General features: G+C 38.5%; 1 protein-coding gene and 1 long non-coding RNA gene across 14 annotated transcripts in view; one reads left to right on the forward strand and one right to left on the reverse strand.

Moving 5' to 3' along the window:
* Scn9a (sodium voltage-gated channel alpha subunit 9) overlaps positions 1-13,760 on the reverse strand; it is a 157,403-nt gene extending 143,643 nt beyond the window's left edge. For all 4 annotated transcript variants that reach the window (XM_052725229.1, XM_052725227.1, XM_052725228.1 and 1 more), the window contains exon 1: positions 13,649-13,760. The gene's annotated coding sequence lies outside the window, so the exon portion shown is untranslated. The remainder of the gene's footprint in view (positions 1-13,648) is intronic.
* LOC128101831 (uncharacterized) overlaps positions 1-25,203 on the forward strand; it is a 246,304-nt gene that overhangs the window by 194,173 nt on the left and 26,928 nt on the right. For 9 of the 10 annotated variants that reach the window (XR_008215205.1, XR_008215202.1, XR_008215207.1 and 6 more), the window contains one exon: positions 11,425-13,093. This is a non-coding gene — a long non-coding RNA (uncharacterized LOC128101831). Of the gene's footprint in view, positions 1-11,424; positions 13,094-19,629; positions 19,714-20,305; positions 20,500-25,203 lie in introns of those variants that run through there. The other variant, XR_008215208.1, reaches the window with a different exon arrangement.

Consider the following 25,203-nt stretch of genomic DNA (forward strand, 5'->3'; position numbering starts at 1 on the left):
ACACCTCCTTGAGAGCTATTGGCCAGGGGGATCTAGAGGTCTCCTAAACAACACAGGGTATTGTTACCCACTATAACTATACAGTAAGACTCTACTGTGGCTTGTTTTCTGTTGATGTAATAAACACTGTGATTAAAAGTAACCTGAAGAAGAAAAGGTTTACTTCACTTTACAAATTACAGCCTATTATTGAAGGAAGCTAGTATAGGAGCTCAAACAGAAATTTGGAGGCAGGAATTGAAGCAGAGACCTTGTAGGAAAACAAATTTCTGGCTTGTTTCCAGGCTCATGTCAGCTACCTTTCTTACATAGCCCAGTCCTAACTGCCTTGGGTTAGTACTGTCCTCCGTGAGCTAGGCCATCTTACATCAATTAGCAAACAAGAAAATGCCCCATAGATATGCTTACAGGTCAATCTGATTAAGGCAATTCATTAATGGAGGTTTCATCTTCCCAGGTATGTTAGACCAAGACTAGCCATCACATACTCTATTCCTGAAGACATCACAAATCTTGGCTGCTGGACATAAAGAAATTAACCTGAGAACAATTAGGAAAGTTCCTTGCTGCTTGCTAGATTCCATCATACAGAGAGATGTCATGCAGGCAGCTGGCGGGGGGGGGGGGGGGGGGGCGGTGCAGGGGGGGAGGCATCAGTGATCTTATTTGGCACTGACCCTATATACTACAACACCAACCTGCCATGTAAGATGTGCCTATTGGCAAAGTGGTATCACTACTGTTACTGGGTAACTAGCTGCTTTCTTGCTGGATCTGAGGCCCACTCCATTGGCCTAGTAATCTTAATTAAAAGTCCATGGTGGAGGTCTTAGGCCTCTGGGTAGACCCTGTTATTGTATGTCTAAATGGTTATGCTGTCAAACTTTTCTATAAATATTTATTTTTATAACCATACATTTGCCGTCTTCTCAACCTCGGTCAGTGAACCTTCATTTTGCAGTGGATAATGGTCCATGGAAAGATGCGTAATTGGTCAAATTAGTGAGAATAAGGAGCTGATATCTGTGCTAAAACCCTCACCACCAAGGGCCAGGAAGCATAGAAAAAGAGGGATGGGAATGATATGAGTTAGAGGATGGGAAGTACTTCTGTGAAGTGCTGTTTCCTGGGTATTGACGTCATGATCTAACAACAGCTGTGGTTACCTACACAAAATCTATAAAAGATGAAGCAGGATTAAAATCCTGTCAGTGGTGTAGATGATCTTTAGGCTCCACCAGTTACTAAGGAGATATTGGCAGTGGATAGTTGCTGGGCTTGGGCAGGGGAGAGTTATTGTTTCCTGAGGATGTGGCACTGGTAAGATTCCCACAATCCAGTTGATAGCTCCACACCCTATGCAAAAAGGGCACCTCTAACTGGATGTAATGGGTTATAAAAAAAGACATGAAATTGGAGGGCTGGGCGGTGGCATGTTCCAGGAGATATAGAGGGAGTTTGGAGATGGGGAATGGGTTTAGATATCATAATATTGCATTGTATACAAGCATGAAATTCTCAAGGAAAGAGTTTAGAAGAAACAAGACTCCATTTGGGGAGGCACAGGCCACAGGTTCCTTGCATAGACCAAAGGCCAACTCCCATGGGAGTCAGTTCTCTGCTTCCAACACATGGGTCCTGTGGGTCTAGCCAAGGTCTGCACTGTAGGTTTGATGATATGTACCTTTACCTCTTGAGAAATCTGCCTGGCCTATGACTTCATTTTTTAGAAACTTACATCAAAAATAAACTACACATGGGTACCAAGTTATCATCCACTTATTCTTACCATTCTTAGTAATTTTTATTGGAAAAAAGCAGATTTTAAAATAAAGATGAACATATTATTGAAAAATAGATATTTACTACTTATTTAACACACCTGAGGATCAATCACATATATGATTCTAATGAGGAACACTTTTAGGAACAAAATATGATCTCATTTTTATAGATAAATTGAATTTTAATTGTCAAACAAATCTACGTTTTTAATATATGTAACTTGATAAATTTGGATCTGTGCATGCACTTAAAATAATACCATCAGCATTCACAAGAGTTCCTTCCATTCCTTTAGTTTTCTATTCTTCTTCCTTTTTCTTGTGTGAATTTATCTTCTCAATGTGTTTTTTTTTTTTTTTTTTTTTTTTTTTTTGTGGTAGAGTCTTACTGTGTTCTCCAATTCAGAACCATAAGCCATCCTCCTGCCTAAGACTCCTAAACAGCTGGGGATTCATATGTGCTCCAGCATGTTCTTCTGGAAGTGTTTGAGGTTGTGCTTGTTGTTTGCTTGTTTCAGAACTGTAGATCAACTTTAAGGCCTCACAGACGTTACATAATAACTGTACTGCCTTGTCCCATTGTAGAACTGGAGCCAATTCTTAGGTGTCTAATATTATAGTGTTAACTACACATGCTGCATTGTGTGGCAGATAGCTAGAACTGATCCATCTTGTAGGAAATCTTCAAACCTACAAAAAACAGCTCACAATTCCCCCTCCCCCAACACTAACTCTACCACTTCCCTAGTTTCTTTTCCTACTAAATCTAATCATTTCAGATAAGTCATGTGGATGAAATCATGCAGGATTAACCTCTCCCTGATTATTTTGATTAGCATGTCTTCAGGGTTTATCCATTCTGACAGAAGTGGGAAGATTTTATTCTTCTAGGCTAAACATACTCATTCGGAAGCATATACCAAATTTCCTTTCTGAACTCATCTCAATGACTTTTACAGTACTTCACTATTTAAATAATCTTCATGAACATAGGGAAGTGATATCTCTTTGAGGTTCTAATTTCAATTTGTTTGGCAGAAACCCAGTATTGGACTGATGCATAATGGTAACTGCATTTTTAATATTTTTATTGAAAAATTTCTTCTCTCATAAAATATATCTCAACCATGATTTCCTCTCCTTCCACTGCTTCCAGCTCTGGCCCCACCTCAGCTCTTCCCCAGTTTCACTTCCCCCATTTCCTTTCAGAAAAGAGCAGGCCTCCAAGAGACAACAACCAAGCATAATAAAACAAGGCAAACGCCCTCATCAAGGCTGGATAGTACAAAACAATAGAAGGAAAACAGTCCCAAAAGTAGGCAAAAGAGTCAGAGACATATTTTAAGGAGGCAATATTAATTTAAATTGTGGTTACATCATTTCAACATTCCTGCCAAAAGCATATAAGTTGTCTTACCAAGTATCAGGTGATGTCTCACTATAGTTTTGATAAATCTTAGCAATCTAGTGGACAAGGTACAAGTCCACAGTCACTTAAGAGGTTAAGATATATCATAGAATTCAGAGGTCAAATGCTGTGGAATAATGCTTTTTTACACTGGTTTAATAAAACATTGATTGGCCAATATCCAGGCAGGAAGTACAGGTGGGATAAGCAGACAAGGAGAATTCTGGGAAGAGGAAGGCTGAGTCAGGAGACACCAGCCTGCTGTCCAGGGAGCAGCATGCAATGGCACACAGGTAAAGCCATGGAACATGTGGTGACATATAGATCAACAGAAATGGGTTGATTTTAAGTGTAAGAACTAGTCAGTAGTAAGCCTGAGCCAATAACCAAGCAGTTTTAATTAATATAAGCCTCTGTGTGTTTACTTGGGTCTGAGTATCTGTGGACTGGGCGGGACACAGGAACACTTCCAACTACAGTCAAACCCTATGTTGTTTTTTTGAGACAAGCTCTCACTATGTGGCCCAGGCTGGCTTGAATTCTATTAATAAGAAATGTTAAAAGAATAATTTAGAAACACAATTATTAGGACCATAATATAAAATGAATTCATCTTCTAAAAATATTTCTGAATCTCTGAAGGGTAATCTTGAATTACTAAAGTTAAAGAAACACTAATTTACATGGATAATGGACTGTGAGACTAAGTACTATGTTTTAGGCTACATTTGAGAATAGCAATTTGCAATATTAGAAATATTCATATTCCATTCATTAAAAATGTCTAAATTCTTACTTTTCAAGCCACAAAATTTCTTCCAACAAACACTGTCCTTAGCTTTCTTGTCCTTTGCAAGGTCATCTTATTTCCTCTACTTCTTGGTCTCCTAACATTCAGAATATCACTCATATTTCATTACAGTTCTCTTCTTTTTGAAATGAACTTTGCCAAACATTTCATATACATGTTCCTTTTCATGATACAATGGTTCTTTATTCAACTCATGCCCACCTGGGAAAGACTCCTGTTTCTCTCTCACATTAAACAACATAGTACAGTAGTAATGCAATCACCTCACACCAATAAGCAGTTGCTTGATTTCTAAAGTAACATGACAACATTTAAAGCATACAGTAACTCTCCAAATTTCAATCTAAGTTTCAACTTCATTTTAAGTTCAATGCACTCCCCAAGTGTAAGATGAGTATTAAGCATTTTTCCATCTTCCCATTTATCCTTTTTCTTTAGTATTGTAGTTATGTAGTTTGACCTATTTAATTACAAATTTAGATTATTTTAGCTCCACTATGTGTTAAAAAGCTTTCATTGAAAATTAGTTTAACTACTAGATGTGTCTATGATTTTGTGTTGAATAAGTACAAATATATGTGTATATACATATGCATATATAAACACCTATTATGTATACATATATATCCCCCATATATATGTAATATATGTGATACACACACACACACACACACACACACACACACACACACACACACACACACTTATATATGGGGAAGGGTGTTTACGTGCCTCTCTGTGTGAGCAGCATTTTTGTGTGTATGTATGCCCATATGTATAAGTGTGTGTGTCTATGTGTATTCAAGTTTATTTGTGTGTGTGCCTGTGCATATAAAGACTAGAATAAAACTTGGGTGTTGTTTATCAGGTATTCTGTACCTTTTACAAGATTGAGATTTTTCTTTGCTTGTTTGATTTGAGACAGAGTCTTTCACTGGACTGGAACTCACCAAGTAGGTGGATTTTCAATATATTCCAGAATCCTCATTTTCTAATGCTGAGATTTAAAACACAGACCACTACTGCCAGCTCACTTTAGATGGGTTCAAGGAATGGAACTCAGATCCTCATGTAAGGCAACTCTTCATCAACTGAGCTACTTTTCTAGCCATACACATATATTATTTTTTTTTTACCTTAAACATATTCACATCACTAAAATTTAGAAGTCACTGGCTGTTGGAAACCTGAATAATTTCTACATCTTAATATCCTTACCTGAAAGAGTGACTGAGGACATTCAAAGGGGACAGTTGTAAATTGTTGATGTTTTGCTCAGTATAAATGAAATCTTCACAAGTAAGACTACTAAACTAATAGTTACTATCACTAATTTCAGCAACATGTAAATATTGTCACTCATGTTCACCCTAACAGCAAAGTTCTTATTATCTGTTTGTTTTCTAATATCTTTATAGTAGTGTTAGCCAATGTCCTGAAGCATATGACCCATCATTTTCTGTAACTGGTGAAGAATTGTGGGTTTCTGGAGAAAATACTGAATAACATCTGTTAAAGTATTAACCTTATTTAATGATTACATTATAAGGTTCTGATTTTATTATTATGTCATATGAATGGAAATTGTGGCAATTATTTATATACATGCCCAGAAACTTTGTTTGCTTCTTTGAAAGTTCTGAGTGATATTTTGGACAGAAAATTATTAGAGTAAATCTGAATGTCATTTGCAGGTGAAAAATTTCCAGACATACAGTTTCCAAAACTTCCATTAAAAGTATTATAGGTAAAGAGATGGCTTGCAGATATAGATACTTGCCATGTAAGCCTGATGACCTTAGTTCAACCCCTGTGATCCATGGTGGATGGAGAAAATTGGCTTCCAAAATTTGCCATCTGACTTCCACATATGCACAATGATACACACATAAGAACACTCAAACATACATATCATACATATAGACATATACAAACACATAAAAATGTTACTTTTTTGATTTAAAAAGCAGCTATAACAGTTTGGGAGACAGCTCCATCTGTAAAGTGTCTGCTGCGCACACCCGAGGACATGATTCCCTGTGACCATGTAAAAGTCATGTATGGTCACAGAGTCTACAACCTTAGGATGAGAAGGACAGAGGCAACAGATCCTCAGGGCTCCTGGACGAGCCAGCCCACCTGAAACAATAAGCTTCAGGTTCAGTGAGAGAAACTGTTGCAAAACAATAAATTTAAGCTGAGAGTGATGAAAGAAGACGCCCAAAGTGACCTCGGACCTCTGCAGACATGTGAATACATGTTCAATACGTGCACACTGACAACTATATACAGTACACACATACACACACATACACACACACACACACACACACACACACACCCCGGTGATCCAGTGCATAGGAATTGGGGGTATGGGAATTATGAGTCAGAGGCCATCCTGGACTATACAGTGAGACCATATTGTGTCAAACAACAGCAGTATCAATAAGTAAGTACTGATTACAGAATGGGCTAGTAGAACATCTGACAGATAGCTTCCATCACTGAACACTCTTCTTATGTAGAATTATAATAATGCATGTTCTAAAGCATGGCAGAAATAATGAGGGGCATTTATCAAGTTCTTTATTTTTAATATTCATCTGTCTTTTCCTACTTAATTTTTAGATATTTTATTTACATGTTTAGCAATGACTTTTACCCAAACACTTAACCAACTGTTGAAAAGTGTTCAAAATGAAATGGTACTAACTTAGAAATGAAAAGAAGTAATTACCTTTAAAAATGGCTAGGGAAAAGCCTCATCAATAATCATTGGAATCTATTTAAAAGTAAAAATATTTAGCTATATTATGATTTATATTTAAAATACAATCATAATACATTCCTATTATTATATACTAGCTTACCAAATGCATTTGTTATTGAATGCCTACTTTCATGTGTGTACATTAAATGGCTGAATATATTTATCTCTATACTGTAGCTATATACATACATGTATAAGTAGTTTCTTTAGCAGTCCTTAAATGTAGATATTGATGACTTTGCAGAAAATGAAACTGAATTTGAGACATCAGATTTAACCGAAATAGCAAAGCAAGTAACACAAAAATCTAGACTAAAAAGTTGTGTTACTATGGTAAGCACAAATTTATTTTATGTGATTTTAGCATCTTACAAAAAAGATTTGCAGTGATTCTAGAATAGAATATGAATATAATAGGCATTTTCAGAGGCACTTTTCATAGCCATTCCATTAAAGTTTATATTTGAAATTCTATCAAATGATATGATAAGATCGTAAGGACTTTGATCCCAATTGATCCCCGAGAGTGCCATTTCCCTTCTCTCTATGTGAATTGCCAGGAGCTGAGGAGTTGCACAGAGTAGCAAGGCAAGGTTTATGTAGCTAGGTGTGGTAGCATATGCCTGTTTCCCACCAACCAGGAAGTTCAGGTAAGGAAGGAGGGTCTTGAGTTCGAGGTCCATCTGGGCTTTCATAGTGACACCCTGCCATTAATATATGTATTATGCTGAGTGGGAAACAAATTATTTACTTTGAAATATTTTATTCCTTATAGGGATTGTTTATAGAAACTGAATCCATTAGATTTATCTAGAAGAAATGTTAATTTTATATTATCAGAGAGAGCAAAAGCATAATTTGTTAGCAAAGCATCCTATTTATCCTATTTACAATGTATTTCCATATCCCATGTTCATGAGAAAATATTATCCAATAGACTTGAAAGGATAATTACTTAATAGAATTTAAATCAATACATGAAATATGATAAACATTTATTTTATCTGATTTTACTTTTTGGTATTTAATTGAATATATACATTTATTTCATTTTGGCTTTTTAAAATAGTGACCTTCAAACACATTATATTTTGTCCTCATTACTTTGGGTTTAAGAATGTATGCTTTATGAACGACAAGCAAGATTGTTAGGGACTATGACGAGTGAAATTATCCCAATTTTTACGAAACCACTGAGGCGTCACCATGCAGTCTAATTTGGCATGTGATACACACAAAATTTCATTAAAAAATCACAGTGGAAATGTCCTTGTACATATCTTAATGCACCTGTCTAATATTATTAATCTTCACTTACAAATTCGGTTTTCTTTTGGTTTGTATTATTTGACCTGAAAGTGGAATATGTAGTGGCATGTATGTCAAATGTTTACAAGAAGAAATGTAGGACAGATAACCAAAGGGGGAAAAAGAATTAAGCAGGACATTTCTTCACTGCAGAGTCGAGAGCTAGAAAATGCACCCATTTCCTCTGCGTCTATAAGTGAAAACTCATAGGTACATTTGAGTTTTACTGTATTTTTTGATAAATGAGTCAGAAAGCTTTGTTTGAAAAGTCCAAGTAGTTTTTTTTTTAATTTATAATTTAATTTTACATATCAGCCACGGATTCCCTTGTCCACCCCCCTCCTGCCGCCGCCGCGCTCCCCCCCTTCCCCCCAGCCCACCCCCCATTCTCATCTCCTCCAGGGCAAAGACTCCCCTGGGGATGGAGTTCAACCTGGTAGATTCAGTCCTGGCAGGTCCAGTCCCCTCCTCCCTGGCTGAGCAAAGTGTCCTTGCATAAGTCCCAGGTTCCAAACAGCCAGCTCATGCACTGAGGACAGGTCCCGGTCCCACTGCCTGGATACCTCCCAAAGAGTTATTTTAAAGAAATTTATGAACAATCACAGTCCTCTCAACACTTGACACATAAAGTAACTAGCAATGAAATTACAATGATAGTTTTTTAACAATAATATATGGCAGTTTGTTTCTGTTATATCATGTTTAAAAATCCAAAAAGTTCGATTTTCTGTGTTGAATAAGCAATAACAATGCATTTAACTTGTAATAAATTGGTATTTTAAATAAAGAACAGCAAGGGACCATTTCCTCAGTGGGATTAAAAGGACAGAAAAGAACTTGGGTCTATACATTGTGCCAATCCACATTTATCTGTCAGAGTGTTTTCTGGCACCACTCAAGTTCCTCCCTTGCTTTCCCTCTTTATTATGGTCTGGCATTCCTCCTTTCCACCCACAAAGGTTTCAACCATCCAAATTTCATTACTTTTTTTAGCTGCCAGGGGCTGATGGCTTTCCTTATTGCTGAAGGCCATTTCCTTCCAGTAATGTAAAGAGGAAAGAGTAAATAAAATCCTCAATGAAGAAATTCTATTTTGTAGGACAGCAACACACCAAAATTGATCTCTGAGAGTCCATAAAAGCATTTTATACATATTTTGAAGCTCTCTCACAAATCTTCATACATAGTATTTTATGACATTATATAAAGTCCATTTTATTACAGCCTTGCCATGTCAGGTGCGAATCTGACTGTACCTGGTTCTGAAAATGCCACATGTTCCTATGTAAGAATGAGTTAGCTCACTTGTGATATATAAAATGGAGGACCTTCTTCAGTTAATGCACAGATCCATTCTAACCCTTTACTATGACAATGTGCCACCTTAATAACAAATTTCACAATGTACCTGGTGAAAATTCATGGATCCCTTTAATATAAAACATTGCCAAAACCTTAACAGAGAAAAATAAAACCCAAACCAAATGGACACTCACTACACACACACACACACACACACACACACACACACACACACACACACTGACTAAAACTGATCAATTAACCAAAAGTTAAATTCACAGCAAAAATACTAACACCAAAATTACTTGTTTATATTAAAAAATCATTTAATTTTGTTTTCTATGTATGATTGTTTTGCTTACATGTACTATGTGCTTACAGTACTCTCAGATGCCAGAACAGGGCATCAGATCCCCTGGGACTGGAGTTACTGAAAGCTGTGAACTTCCAGTTAGGTGCTAGGAACTGTGCAAGAGCAGCAAGTGGTCTTAATCACTGAACAATCTCTCCATTCCTTATTTACTTAATTTTTTGTATTATTTATTTATTTTTGTTTTTACATCCCAACTGAAGCTTCCCCTCCCTCCTCTCCTCCCAGTCCTAGGTCAGTCCCTTGCAGGCTCCTTGGTTATTAGTTCAGTCTCTGTGAGGCCAGGTTAGTTGATTCTGTGGGTGTTCTTATGGTATCCTTGACCCCCTGGCTTCTATAATCCTTCCTCCCTCTTCTGCAGGATTCCCCAAGCTCTGCCTAATGTTTGGATGTGAGTCTTAAGGGGAGTCTTGAGTCATGTAAAGTGAAGGCAATAGGGAGGCTTACTTTATATATAAAACGTTGAGCTGTGGAAAATTTCCCTCTATACAAAACTCCCATTAACCAGGATTAATACTGAAGTCCATATCTTCATCCTAGTATTGACGATGCATCTTCATGGCCTCTCATTCCTTTCTGAGCCTTCCTAAATCAGTACTTCATATTTCTAACATAATTTCATCAAGTACCTGGAGTAAACACTATGATCATAAGGAACTTTCAGGATCATTTCAGTAGACTCCCATGCCCTAAGTTCATTCAAGTCTCTGCAATTATTAAAATTAGTGCTTTAATATCTTAGACATCGATTTCAATGATCTTTAAATCCTTAAGATTTAATCTAATAGTGTCACAAGACTACTGATAGTTTCCACTCATATTAATTCATTTATTCCCATTTTCTTTAATATATATTTTAATCCATCTGTTGTCACTGCCTTCCTAAACATACATTATAATCCACTTATCTTTGAATATATTACTGCATGTACTGATGAAAGCTGGGATGTTTTAATTTTACCTCTTCGAAATCACAGCACAGAGTTGTAAACATGCTAGATGTTTGATCACTTACAATGTTGAGGCATAAGATGATACATTTCCATTATTGAGTTATGCTATAGTGAAATAATTCATGTATTCATGCATCACTAGTTACATAAATACATACAACCCCTCTACTGTTCATGCCAACACTATAACCTGGGTCAGTAGTAAAGGCGTTTTCATTTTGGCGTGTAACTCTACAAAATATCTGAGGAGCATAAGAAATACTCTAGAGTGAACAAAGAAATTTCTGAGATCAAAACTAAAGCTCTACAACCTGTACTGACAAGGTGTCAACAATGATCAGCTGGAGACAGAGATCTTGGAGTTGAGATATAAAGTCTGAGGAGCTGGTCACTTACACAAAAGACAGCAGGCAAGAGAGACAGACAGTATTTGAGATATCCTTTGGCTATGATGTTGCTTCCAGAGTTACAGGTACTGAAATACAGCATGGTAGGAACACACACATACACACACACACACACACACACACACACACACACACACACACACACACACACACAGTGGGAGTGGAGGAGGGAGGGAGGAAGGGAGAAAAGGAGGGTGAAAAATAGGTTCTGTAGAGGTTAGAACGTAAACAGCATGCCAAAAGGAGCTTGCTATTGCTGTCACTCAGTCTTGGTGCTTCCATGTTTAATTTAAATTTTTTTTTTTTTGCAGATATGAAGGAGTGAATGTTTATTTTAAAGAATAAACATGATGATATTGCTTTGAATGGAGAATAAATTATAGATAAAGAAATCATCGAAGTGAAGAGAGAAGTGTTCAGTCTGCAGTATGATTCCAAGTAAACTGTGAGGCTGACATGAACTAACTTTCTGTCTGGGTAGATAGAAATTCAGATGGATGAGATACACGGGAGAAGAACTATGGAATAGACATATGTTTGGGAGGGAAGGCTGGTAGATCTTTCTAGAGGTGGACAGGAGCAAATGGGGTCATGGGGTAGAGCAAACAATCAAAGGCAGCTTTGACACTGAATGAAATGTGAGTTACTTACTCAGCTTATAAACATTTAGAAATACATTAGAAATGTAAGACAGCGATTTAGGGAAAATTAAATATGATTAGCATTGGAACACCTAACCTGGTTCATGTAACATAATAAACTTTAGCTTCCTTATAAGAGTAATGAGAAGTTTTAGAAAAATATCACACTAACCCTTCTCACACTTTGTAGCCATGTGTGCAAATAATACAAGTAAATCAAATATGTCTTTATTATCTATGCAAATGCCTCAAATGATTTTCCCTTGCCATAGATAAGGGGAGCTGAACATGCTAAATACAGTGAATAAAAGGCGCTGATTCCTCCTCTGAATTTCTTTGCAGCCAAATCACCTCAGCAACAAGTATCAAAATACACAGAAGCATTATGGCTAGATGGCTCCCATGATTACCTGCGGCTCCCTGAGGGGCTGTGAGGAGGAGGGGAGGATAAGGAGGGCTGGATGTTTTTGGCAGACATCCAAATCTGACTCAGCTCTCTCCAGGAGTAGCACCAGGTACACTGAAAGCCCTGCTCTGCATCATAGAATTCCAAGCACACTTTATGTATATCCAGCCTCGGTGATAATGTGACATTGTGTACCAACTACACAATGGTTTACTTCTAAAAGGAAACTCTCCTTTAAACAACTGTAGTTGTTTTTTAATACTGTTAAAAATATTGACATCAATGGTCTAAACAGTTGGTATAACCTCCATTACATCAAACACCATATTTTGTCTGGCATCTTGTAGTGAATGAGTTACTCTAACCATCTTGATAATGTTATACATGGAAATAAGATAAAGGGGACTTTTTAATTATATTTTTAAAAAGAAATCCCATTTAGTTTAAATTGAAAGAATGAAAACTCTAGTTTAAATAGGTGAAAATGACCAAAACAGAAAGAAAAAGGTGTCTTTTTCCAGTGCTCAGAAAAACGAGCTGGAAAAGAAAAGCTTTCTAGGCAGAAGGGACCCCACAACACCGACTCACATTCAGGAAATCCCACCATTTGTGTAAAAGCACATGCTAATTTGGTCTTTATCTTTTCTAAATTAGCTTTGGAGAAAAAAAAAAATCCCCGAGCTTCATTCTGAAGAAAATTGCCATCAGATTCAGAAAATTTACTATGGATGCTAAAACTTAAAAAAGAAAAAAAAATACCATGTAAAACTTGTCGCTATGATTTTAAAGGCTGGCATTAGTGTTTTGTTTGATAATCTTGTTTGGATCACTTGCATATACACATGCAAAAAAAAAATCACCCTGAGTTCACGCCATTCAGTTGTTCTATCTATTTAGTCTAAATGAAATAAAACATATCTAAGTTTCACTATACAGTGCTCATTGGCCTGAAAAAAAAAAAAGCTGTTGAGAAAGGGGCTGGTCCATTATCTGTGTGTGTGTGCTTTTCCGGGATGCGTAGCTTTTCTGACCTTTCCCAGGTAAATCAGCTAATCTGGTTTTGCGTGCTCATCTTGGCAGACACAGCTATACTGCACATGCTTCTTTGCTAGTAAAGAAGTATGAGCTGGCCCTGGTACTGAGACCCATGTAACAACTCTGCTGGAGTAGTCCGAGAGAAATAAAAGATTATTAAGCATTGCTACCTTTTCTTCGCACATGCCAGAACCGGTAGGCTCAGAAGCCGCAGGGGTGTCAGGGGGAGGGGCAGCTTTCAGGTTGAAATAGTTGGATCTCTTTCACCGCAGACCGCCCACCCCCTTTCAAACCCTCTGTGCTCCTGGTGGCCTAATACTTGGTGGCTAAATCCGAGTTTTGTGAAATGGACACAGGTGGGTGTGGCAGTTGAAGGGAGCATAGTGAAGACCCTTAGGTCCCCTTTCCGCCACACCCGAGGGAGAACCAAGAGAAAAAACGACTTTCACTGACCTGCGACCCGGTCCCACGGATCATGCCCACCCGGTGTGTGCACCTGCGGAGGAGTCTGATCCAGGGAACTCTTCCTCTCTCCCCAGACTTCTTTTTTGCCACTGCTTCTTTCTTTGAAATCCTGTTGCTCAGAGCGCCTGCTACTATCAGCCGTGGATACCCAGGCTAGCCTAGCCCAGCCTGCGCAGCCAGGATGGGAAAGCCTTCAGTCACAACTGGAGCTTTGGGGAGGCCTGCACCGAGTCTGCTCCTAGTCTGCTCCGGATGAAGCGACCCCGCCCTCGGGCAGCCCGCAGCGTCGCTGGGCCTTCTCGACGCTCCCTGGGCTCTCAGGTCCCCACCCCTCGCTCCCTCCTCCCAGCCCTACAGACAGCGCAGGGCGGAGACTTAGCAATTGGGCGCGGTGCGGTGATGCTGGGGATGCGGCAGCCTCTGTACTGTGCGTTAGATGAAGGGACAGGAAAGGGTCCCGCAGCCTCTCATCCACGGCCACCTGGCTGGGTGGGGTGTGTGCGAGTGTGTGCCTGTGTGGCCCACAGCTAAGAGAGCCCTTCCCTCACCTCGCCTCTCCTCCCTCCAGGCCCTTTCTTCCTCCTGTTCAGCGCGATCTGATAATGTTTCCGAGAAGCCACTTTATGTGGTTTGATGGCTGAGCCTCAGAAAAACTCCAAGGTTGAGAAGAGTAGCAAAGCCCTGGAGCTCGGGGAGAGGGTGCAAGGAAGCATTGTCCTCCAGGTGCCTCCCTAGCTACAGGTTGAGGCCAGGAACTACAGGCTTGCCCTTGGTAGAGCTGGTTAATGGTACTCACAACCCATCTTTAGTCTTTGTCCTTTACCTGCTTCTTACAAGAGACGGGCGTGGTCTTCTAGACAGGTAAAGAATGCATATTTCTTTTTGATGGTGGACTGCAAATTGTAGAGGTTGGTCTAGGTAGGGAGGAAGACCAGTCAAGACCCCTCACCTGGATACCCAATCTGCCCCAAGAACTGTGAATTTCGGAGCTAAGATCAGAGACTGTGGAATCACCCCCGCCCCCCCCCCGCCCCGCGCGCCCTGCATTCTCTCTCTCTCTCTCTCTCTCTCTCTCTCTCTCTCTCTCTCTCTCCCCCCCGAATGTGTGTATGAGTGTGTGTGAGTGTGAGTATGTGTGTGTGTGAGTGAGTGTGTGTTTGTGTGTGTGTGTGTTGTGTCTGCGCTTGTGTTCCAAAGAAACTTGACAGGGAAAGCAATAAATTATATTCCTTAAAGAGATGCAAGACAAAAATCCTCTAAGGGAAGAAATTAGAGCATGGCAGGTTCTGAGACATGGTGAACTTAAGGACCCAGCTTTCATCAAGTGCACGGTAGGCTAGATGCACTCAGGTAGGCAAGGCTTTTTCTGCAGTGCCTTGCCATGCTCCCGTATCTCCTACTGCAGAAGTGAAGCTTAGGTTCAGAACCCATGGTTTGAAGCCCCAGATCTATGTGACCTGCTGCTTTGGAGGAAGGGGGCATGCAGGGACTGGAAGTGGGGCAGGTTGGATACTTCATCTTTAACAGGCAAATAATGTTTTGAGTTTGTTTTCTGAGTAATTCATTTGTTAGTGATTCTCAAAACCACGTGCTGAACAAGTCATCTCTTCCTTGGTTGATTTCAGATGTAGAAAGAGTTCAACTGTAATAGAAACGGCAATGTCACAGATCTCGGTTGTTGCAACTCTAATTGCAGAGCAATTTTAAGTTCCTAGCAACATTAAGAACTCGCAGAGATTTCCCACAGATCTATTTTTTTCCAGACATGCATAGATAATACCAATCCTTTCATTATCAACATCTTTACCAATGTGCTGCATTTATTGAAACTGAGGAAGGTACATCACTTACAGGATCACTTCTTCAGAGCTCTGAAGAGCATTCCATATGGATCTACTATAGTTTACTAATTCATATCTTCATTGCTCCCAAGAGTTGACAATTTTGAGTAAAGCATCAATAAATACTTGAACAATATTTTTGTGTGTAGACATAAGATTTCAACTCCTTTCAGTAAATGTCAAATAATACTATCATTAAACTGTATGTTATGAGGATTAATTTGGCAAGAAAATGACAAACTGTTCCAATGTGGTCGTACATTTTGTACTCCCCTAGCCACGGTTGAGAGTTCCTGCTAAACATCCTGCTGGTGTTGGTGGCATCACTGTTTCCAATGTAGTATCATCTTAAACATACTGTTAACAACAGAGCTATTGTTTGATTTGCATCTCCTTAATTATGGTGCAGTGCATATTTTCTTATGTTTGCATGTAATTACTATGTCCTTGATGTGGTGTCTGCAAAATTCTCTGACCCATTAGTAAATCAGGTTGCTTTGTTCTTATACATTGTAGCTAATATTCCCTTATCAGATATGTCTTTTGTATTCAGGCTGTGTGTTTGTTTTTACCATATTTACTGACATTCACTTTTGCAGAGTAGAAAAACTTAATGCAAACAAGGTCTAATTTACCAATTCCTTCTTTCATGTTTTTTATGTCTTTTTCTTATATCTGAAGTGTGATCACATGGGTTGGGTTACCTATTTCTTTCTCTTTTATTTGTATTTAAAGCATCCCTTCACAGCACACACTCTTCCCAGGACACCTCAGCTCTCTAAGAGTTCTTTGAACACAAAATCTTCTTTTGTTTGTCTAAGGGATATTTGATGGAATTTTGTTGATGAGTTCTCTGAAAAGGCATGAGTATAATTATTTTCTTAATTCTTTTTGTTTTTCAACTATTTATATTCATTTTAATTATTTAATTTACTATTTTCTGTTTCTCAAATAGTCTGTAATATGTTACTATAAGACTATATTTTGTGCTTCTTACATTTTTGTCAGCCATAGATTATATTTTTTGTCTGATTAAACATACAGACCATTTCTCCTCCTTGAATATGTTTTGAACATTACAGCGCATGCTGAGAATTCACCCCATACTAAGGGGTGTTACAACATGTAGAGATTGTGGAGAGTACCTTAGAGAAAGTTTGGGTTAAGTTTGAATTATGAAAGGTAGAGAATACATGGTTGATCAGCCAATGACCACTACATTCCTAAGAATTCAAAAAACTGACCTTCTGTGATTCTGTTTAAAAAAAGTGAGATATTTATATATATAAATTAATGACTATCATACATACATATTACCACTTGCAAAAAATTTAAAGAAAGCAAATGAATTTTTATAATAATACTGTTGTGTTTTATATAGAAAGGATAAACAGTACTATTAAAATTAAAACACAGCAGTATTGAATTATTTCTTATTAAAAATTGCATCTCAGTATTTGGTACATGGTAGTGTGTGTGTGTGTGTGTGTGTGTGTGTGTGTGTGTGTGTGTGTGCTGATGCATGCACTGAGATTGAACACAGGGCTGTGCAAACGCTAGACAAGTACTCGAACAATAACTTATACCCCAGCTTGGCAATATTCCTATTTAAGAAGGACAGAATAAGAGGGAGATTTGCTCTTATGGAAGTGAAAAATAAACAGCAATTATTGTTTTGTTGCTGAATGTTTATATACAAAACAAACCCAGTGTTCAAAATCAGAACATGATGATTTCATCCAGTAGTTTATATGGAATTCACTGATGAGTACCAGACATAAATTAAATTGTTAAATCAGACAAACAACACAAAATGAAACAACTAAAGAAAAGTGGGATCCCAGTTGTGCCAACATCTAGTGTTTTCTGGTCTAGTTTGACATGGTGTGGATTTTGTGCCAGAACATTCCCAAGAAGAAAATAACTATGCTTTGGTTTTTCATGAAGTAGATGTTCAGATACATTAAACATTGTTTAATTGTTCAGGAAGAATTCTTCCTGTAAGGCCAATCAGTCACGTATGGGCCTTTCCTGAATGCTTTTGTTAACCATGATGTGCTTCCAGTAGAGTAGTTTTGGATGAAAAATGCTGTTATTGATGCCCCATTTTGCAGGAAGAAATCTTAAGCTAAATAATAGGAGATGGGGGTATATGAACCATTAGTTTTCAGATCATGAAACATGATACTTAAGATTGATCCCTATAGAAAAGAACTAAGGTAAGTCCATGAAGGTAGTTTCCAAACCACAGCTCAGAAGCATCGAACCAGCAATTGATGGAAGAAGGTAGCAAGCTGAGCTTCTCTTAACAGATAGAAGTGGTGTGACAGAATACCAGCAAGGAGGAAGTCTACAGGGTACACCAGAGATCTGGAGCCAAATACTCTGGAGATTCTGGTTGATCTGGAATTAAATAGAAACAAACAAACAAACAAACAAACAACCCAAGGCAAGAGATATAACTAGTGTTAAGCAGAAGGTTGAAGGCTGGGAGGAGGTGTCCCACGCCTTTAATGCCAGCATTTAGGAGGCAGAAGAAGGAGGATCTCTGAGTTTGAGGCCAGCCTGGTCTACAGAGCCAGTTCCAGGACAGCCAGGGCTACACAGAGAAACCCTGTCTCAAAACAAAATGAAACAAACAAACAAGCAAACAAAAAAGCAGCAAGTAAAGAAAATCACACCCCCACAAAGAGCTGTTGATATTTTATGTTCCTCCTTTCCAAAGGAGAAAAAAGGCCTCATAACAAGAGAAATGCTGGGCCAATTCCTATGAAGGGTCTTATCTTAATAGTGAGGCTAGCTGCAAGCTGGTGTTCTGAACTCTAAATGCGAAAGCAAGCCTTAAAAGGAACCAAGTTCATTATGATTTACTTAAATGGCAGCTAAGATAATATCCAACACTTAAAATTCATCTAGCAACATACCATTCATATTGACTAACATCCAATAATGTACAAAAATGGTCATGTGTACAGAGAAGTAAATATGAGCTCAGACCATTCCAAACATCAATTGCTAGGAGTATACTCATAAACAACAAAAAATATTATTACCAAATTAAGGACACAAAATTCTGCAATATGCCACCTCCCCACAACAGAATAAAATATGAACATGGGGATAGGAGAACAGGAAAAAAAAGAAAACAGAACAATGGTTGATGGCATAGATCAGATAGTAAATGTTGGCTATGCATGCACAAAACTGTGGGTTCAAATCTCAACATTACAAAATTTGGCCATGGTAGAACACATCCATAATTCCAGTGTTTGGCAGGTAGAAGCAGGAAAATCAGAAGTTCAAGGTCATCATTTGGTTATGTAATGAGCTCTAGGCCAATCTCCGATCTACATGACACTGTCTCAAAAGCAAAGAATATTTGAGACAGAAGGTGCAATGTTCTCAAAATTTCTATATTTCCTGTAAATGCTTCAAGGTTCTTAAGAACTTTGGTACTTACATGAAGCTGAGGATACTAACACAAACCCAGTGATCCAATTTTTAGATGTATAAATATGGGATTGTTTGAGAGTTCTTAGTAAGTATTAAATTTATTTATTTTATTTTTAATTAGACATTTTTCATATATCATATTTTGACCATGTTCTTTCCTATTCCTCAGTTCCTCACAGATCACTCCCACCTCCCTACCAACCCAACCATATGTTTTTTCACTCTCTGGCTTTTTCTCTTTCAAAAACAAAACCAAAACAAATATAGACCATAAAAAAGAAAATCAAAATAAATAAGGACAAAGGAACCAATAACAAACAAACAACAACAGCAAACAAAAGGAAAAGTCCACAGAAATAAATACATGGAGTTTGTTTTCTTTTGGTCAACTAGATGTGAGGCCTGCCCTGAAGTGGTTGATATACCCAGTGATTTTTCTCATTGTCATTGGATATCAATTGCAAATGGCTTCTTGGTTAAAAGTGGGACCCCCATGGCCAATTCCCATTTTCAGTACTGGGACCTTATCTGGCTTGAACCTATACAGGTATTGTGCATGCTGTAATAGTCTCTGTGACTTCATATGTGCATCAGTCTTATATCTGGAAAACAGCTTCCTGGGAGCCATCCATCACCTCTAGTTCTTATAATATTTCTACCTCTTCTTTTACATAGATCCTTGAGGGGAGGAATTTGACGATGACATCCCATTTAGGAATGAGTACCCCAGTGTCCACCTGACTCTGCACATCTTCCAGTGTGAGTCTCTGTGTTAATTGCCATCTACTTTAAGGAGACATTTCTCTGATGTTGACTGAGTGAGGTGCTGATTTATGGGTATAGAATTACATAATTAGGAGTCATTTTATGGCTAAGCACTAACTTTGTCATTATAAAGAGCCATACACCACACTTTCCTATGATGTAACGACCATGACATCTTTAATATCATGGAGTTTATCGAATTCTTAGATCTTTGTGGGTTTTATTTGTTTTGTATTTAGTTTTATGTAATTAAAAATATATTTACTTCGTGTTCCGAATTTTTATAAGAATCAATCTTAAATGGTTATGAGAAGGAATTAAAAATCAGCACAGTCTCTGTCTCTCTCCATCTCTCTTCAGTCCTCCCCAAGGGACTGGGATCAAATCAGATTTCATTCAAGCAGAATGTACTTATAATTTTGGATAAAATGCCACACATTTCAACTTGGAAGCCTGTATTTGATGATGTTTAAATAAACTTATTTGCCACCAAACTCTTCTAAGCATGTATCATTTAATGAATAGTAAATTAAGTCATATAAAATAGTAGTACATAGTGGTAAGAATGTTTTCATAAAATATGCAGGAAAATGGGGCTGTTGAGATGGCTGAGCAGGTAGAGCTGGTTTCTGCCAAGCTTGAGGACTTGAGTTATGTCCCCTCCAACTCGTGTGACAAAGGAAAGAACTGGATCCCAAACTTTGTCGTCTGAACTTCACATACACACTGTGGAACATATGTGTGTGCACTCAGGCACACACTCTTCTATGTGCACAATAAGTAAGTACAAACTATTATTTAATTTGGAAAAATAAAAGACTTAAGTTTTAAAATTGGTCTTAGTTTTGGTCATTGAGGTTAATGATAGAAGTACTGGACCCTCCTAAAGGGGCCCTTGTGAGCTCAAGTTGATGCTGTATTTTTTTTTGTGTGTGTGTCTGTGTGTGTGTGTGTGTGTGTGTGTGTGTGTGTGTGTGTGTGTTGAGAAGCTAATTACTATATGGTATGTGGAATGTTCCAGACAACAGCTTTTATGTGCACCTTTCAGATGAGCTGGATGTTCCCTCCAAATACTCTTCTGTTGGAAAAGTCGATATGATAGCAGCAGGTCAGGAAAAGATCCAGCATCCCCACAATGGCTCTAGTGCCCTAGCTAGAAGCACAAATACATCTTCTTCTTTGAACTGTGATTTACTATCACGTATTTTTATTAGAGACAAACTACAGATGAATGGTCCCAGTCCAGGTAGATCTGAATTATAAATTAGGAAACAACTGCACTTTTCAAAACTGCTTATACTAAACGGGTTGAAATAAAATCCTTCATTAGACTCCTCACTGACATGCAGGACTGACCCCCCTTTTGAGACTCAACCCTTCTGTCAAAGAAGATGGAACATGATGCCCATCCCCTAATAAGGACAGGAAAATGAGTTTATTCTTAACTCTGGTAGAAAAGAAACAGAACACAGCTCGTATGAAACAGTTTCCGTAAAAGTCAAGGAGAAGTGAGATACCCAGAGAATGAACCACGACCACCAGGTAATTTCTTAAGCAGAAAAACACGGAGAAATGGAGAAGGAGATGACTGGCACAAGGAGTCAAATCTGGGGAGATTCATCCATGGGGGAGGGGGAGTGAAGGAGAGTCTTTTTCGGATCCTTCAGATTCGTGGAAACCATCAGCTGAAAGGTCAGCTTGAGGCCTGCAGAATGAACAGAGTTTATTTGCAACAAAGGGGGATGATATCTGAAAATCACAAATTCTATTTATCTAGAATACTTCCTTTGAACTGACGTTGTAGTTTGGCTGTATGAACATGGAAGAAGATGGGGAGGAGGAGGGCAATGGGGGTGAGGAGCTGTGAAATACTAGTCAGCATTGCATTGGTCAGCACAAGCAACATGGCCGTCCTGACCATTAATCATTTCTTTTTTTTTTCTTTTTTTTTTTTTTTTTGTTTTTTTGAGACAGGGTTTCTCTGTGTAGCTTTGCGCCTCTCCTGGATCTCACTCTGTAGACCAGGCTGGCCTCGAACTCACAAAGATCTGCCTGCCTCTGCCTCCCAAGTGCTGGGATTAAAGGCATGCGCCACCACCGCCCGGCCATTAATCATTTCTGTTCCAGGGTCATGAGGAGGAAGAGGCATTCTCCTAGATATTTATTCTTCTAATGGCATCAGTATGTTTTGTAGGGAACTAAGCTGAAGCCATTGAAGGTTAAATTCACCAGAAAATGAGACGTTGGTATCCAGGAAGCCAGAACCACTAGCCGGCAGCTGAAGTGCATCAGGCCTGACAGGAGCCATCGCCCCTCTATGTCTCTGTCTCCCAGTCTTGTAACAGTTTAGTTTACTGTTGTAGAGTCAGTCAGCATAAACAGAGTCAATGTTCCAAGGAGCTGGCAGAGCAATATGATTTTGTAGATAAAAAAGTGACGAAGGAAACAGACACCCAAACCAAGCAGATTGGTGATCTCATTTTCCTAATAAGGTAATGCCAGAGAGACAGAGCAATGATCAAAACAAAACAAACATACCAAGGATTGGTGAAGATCTGATTATTTCAGGATCCATTCAGAGTGAGCTTAACTATTGTGTCATTTGAAACTGAGCTGTTGGGGAATTTGGGTGGTTGTTTCTCAGAAGTCACACAAACAGCAGAGTGTCACCTGAGTCAATGTCACTGTGCCTAATTCATTTTGATTCTTAGTAATTGGAGTTGTAGTATCAATGTTGTTGAACTCAGTTCTTCCACACACTAGGTCTTCCTGACATCTCCTCTCTTATCCTCATCCCCTCTCCACCCTGGGTAGAATTCTTAAACCAGAAGAGGTTATATTTATCAATCTCTCTTGAAGGCACAGTTAAAAAAGAATGGAGCTATTGGTTAAGATAGATCCACTATGGAGCAGGCACTGAGTACCAGACTATGCCATTCCCATAGAGAAGTTTGTTACTCTGTCTCGTAAGTCCAGTAAATGAAAGTCAGAAAATGTTATGTGAGTTGAAAATAAAATTGGATATCTGTAGAACAAAATAAACCCTAATTACATAAACCTGTCATCAGCTCATTTTATTCACAGATAAACCCGAGAATGAAGTTAAACACATAAAGGCAATAATATACATTAGAGTGTGATGAGCACAGTATTAAAGCCATTTCCTGGTTGCCTGATTATCTTTGACAGGTCCCCTAACATCCATTTATTTTAGTTCTTTCCTATATAAATGGGAACACATGCTAAATTATACTAAGGCATTTTTATTTGTTATCACGGTTTTTTAATTAATTTATGCAACATTCAAGATTAGAGTAAATCAGAGTATAATTTCGCTGAAATATGTTACTTGAAGAAGTTAAAAGACATCATTAAAGGATACTTAGTTTAATGGAGGCCAAAGAAATGAATATTACCTTGACTTTAAAGCACAGGATCAGAAATATTTCTTTCCTGATGTAAATTCTGGCATGCTGTAAATACTGTATATACAAGACATTCAAACTTCCTTTTCTCCTTTTTGATAAACCCTGCACTCACTGCCACCTGGTGTTCAAAGCAGTAGACTAGTGTAGGTTGAATTAACAGCCTGGATAGAAATGTTTGCCTGTTCAGAATTAGATCTTTATCAAACCAAACAAAAGAACATATAAAACATGGAGTCCCTTTTGTACTGGCCATTACTCCTGGCATGGAGCCTGCCCTAGAATGTGGTTGATCTATCTAGTGTCATTCCTTTGGAGAAAGATGATTTTTCTTGTTTCCAGCAATGTGGGTAGGGAAACAGAGAAGATGTGGGAGGAGTTGAGGGAAAAGAAAGAATATGATCAAAATACACTGCACAAAATTTTTGACAAAAACATTAAAATCATCTTTAAATTACATAAAAGCTATCTTTCCGATGTTATACAAGAGTGATGTTTAGCCGGGCGGTGGTGGCGCACGCCTTTAATCCCAGCACTCGGAGGCAGAGCCAGGCGGATCTCTGTGAGTTCGAGGCCAGCCTGGGCTACCAAGTGAGTTCCAGGAAAGGCACAAAGCTACACAGAGAAACCCTGTCTCGAAAAACTGAAAAAAAACAAAAAAAACAAGAGTGATGTTTAAAGAAGTTAGTTTCACCTTATGTATTTCATGTATCTGATTTGAATACTGATTTCTCTGTTTTTGAGATGTTTCCAATGGTTTGTGCTTGTTGTATAATTTTTGTATAGAATCTTTTAGCACTGGCAAGCTTTTTCTAAACATTTTCATATAATCAAGGTGAGACACACATCAGACACAGAAAAACCTTCCTTGATTCGTAGAGTAAATTATTACAGGATCATCTTTGTCTCTCCCTATTTAATAGAAAACAAAGAAAATACAAAGCCAAAGATATATGCAAGTACACTTTAAAAGAGAATGAGAACAGGCGAGACAGTAGAGTAAACCTAGGCATTTAGATAGGTTTCATTCTGAAACTCTAAGTGTAGTTGAAAATCCTGAGAAGTATCAATTAGTTTTCAAGTAATTAATCTCAAATAAAAATGCTTAATTCCTGGAGACTTCTTCCCTTCCTCTACAACAGCAAACAATAGATGGGAGGAAATTAAAAATGATGTTGGACAGGCAAGAGGTAGAATCAGTGGACAGACAGGTAGATAAGGAATAGAACATAGTGGATGCCTAGGATAGAATCACTATTGGAGAAGAGAGTGAGCCAAGGAGAGGGGATAGTATCCTGGGGAGAGGCTCATTCTTTGGAGAGATGCTGTAACATGAATTGCTAAACAGTCTTTAGCAATTAATGCAAAACCCAGAGCCAGATATTGGGGTGAAAGCTGAAAGATCAGAGGGATAGAACAAGCCACAAGTTTTTACCGCTAGGAAATCCTCAGCCCAAAAGAGCTACTTCCTGCATACATATGCCTAGTGTACCTCTCTGTGCCCTGCCATCTTCCTCTCTCTGCCCAGCTGCATCACTTCCTCTTTCCACTCAGTTCTATCACTTCTTGTCTGTCTGTACAGACCTCCAGACATCACTGTTTAACTAGTGCTGGGATTAAAGGCTTGTGCCACCATGCCTGACTCTGTTCCAGTGTGGCCTTGAACTCACAGAGATCCGGATGAATCTCTGCCTCCTGGATGCTAGGATTAAAGGCATGTGCTACCACTGCCTGACCTCTATGTTTACTATAGTGGCTGGCCTTTTCTTTTGATCCCCAGGCTAGCTTTATTAGAACACAAATAAAATATTACCACAAGGTGCCCCCACTTTCTGAGACAGGCAGCCTAAAGTCAGGCCTTTGCAACTTTCTGAGCTAGTGTTTGAAGATTATTACCAAGTGTGACAAGGTGTGAACTGTTGCTCCAAACAACTCATCAGTTTACCTCTGCTGGCTACTACTCTTGAATGAAGGGAAAAACAAACAAACAAACAAACAAACAAAGAAACTGAGTCATAAGTAAAGACAGAGAAGCAAGGAACATTTGAGGAGAATCTGT

This window comes from Peromyscus californicus, unplaced genomic scaffold, assembly GCF_007827085.1.
Source record: "Peromyscus californicus insignis strain IS unplaced genomic scaffold, ASM782708v3 Scaffold_7__1_contigs__length_154581171, whole genome shotgun sequence".
NCBI lineage: Eukaryota > Metazoa > Chordata > Mammalia > Rodentia > Cricetidae > Peromyscus > Peromyscus californicus.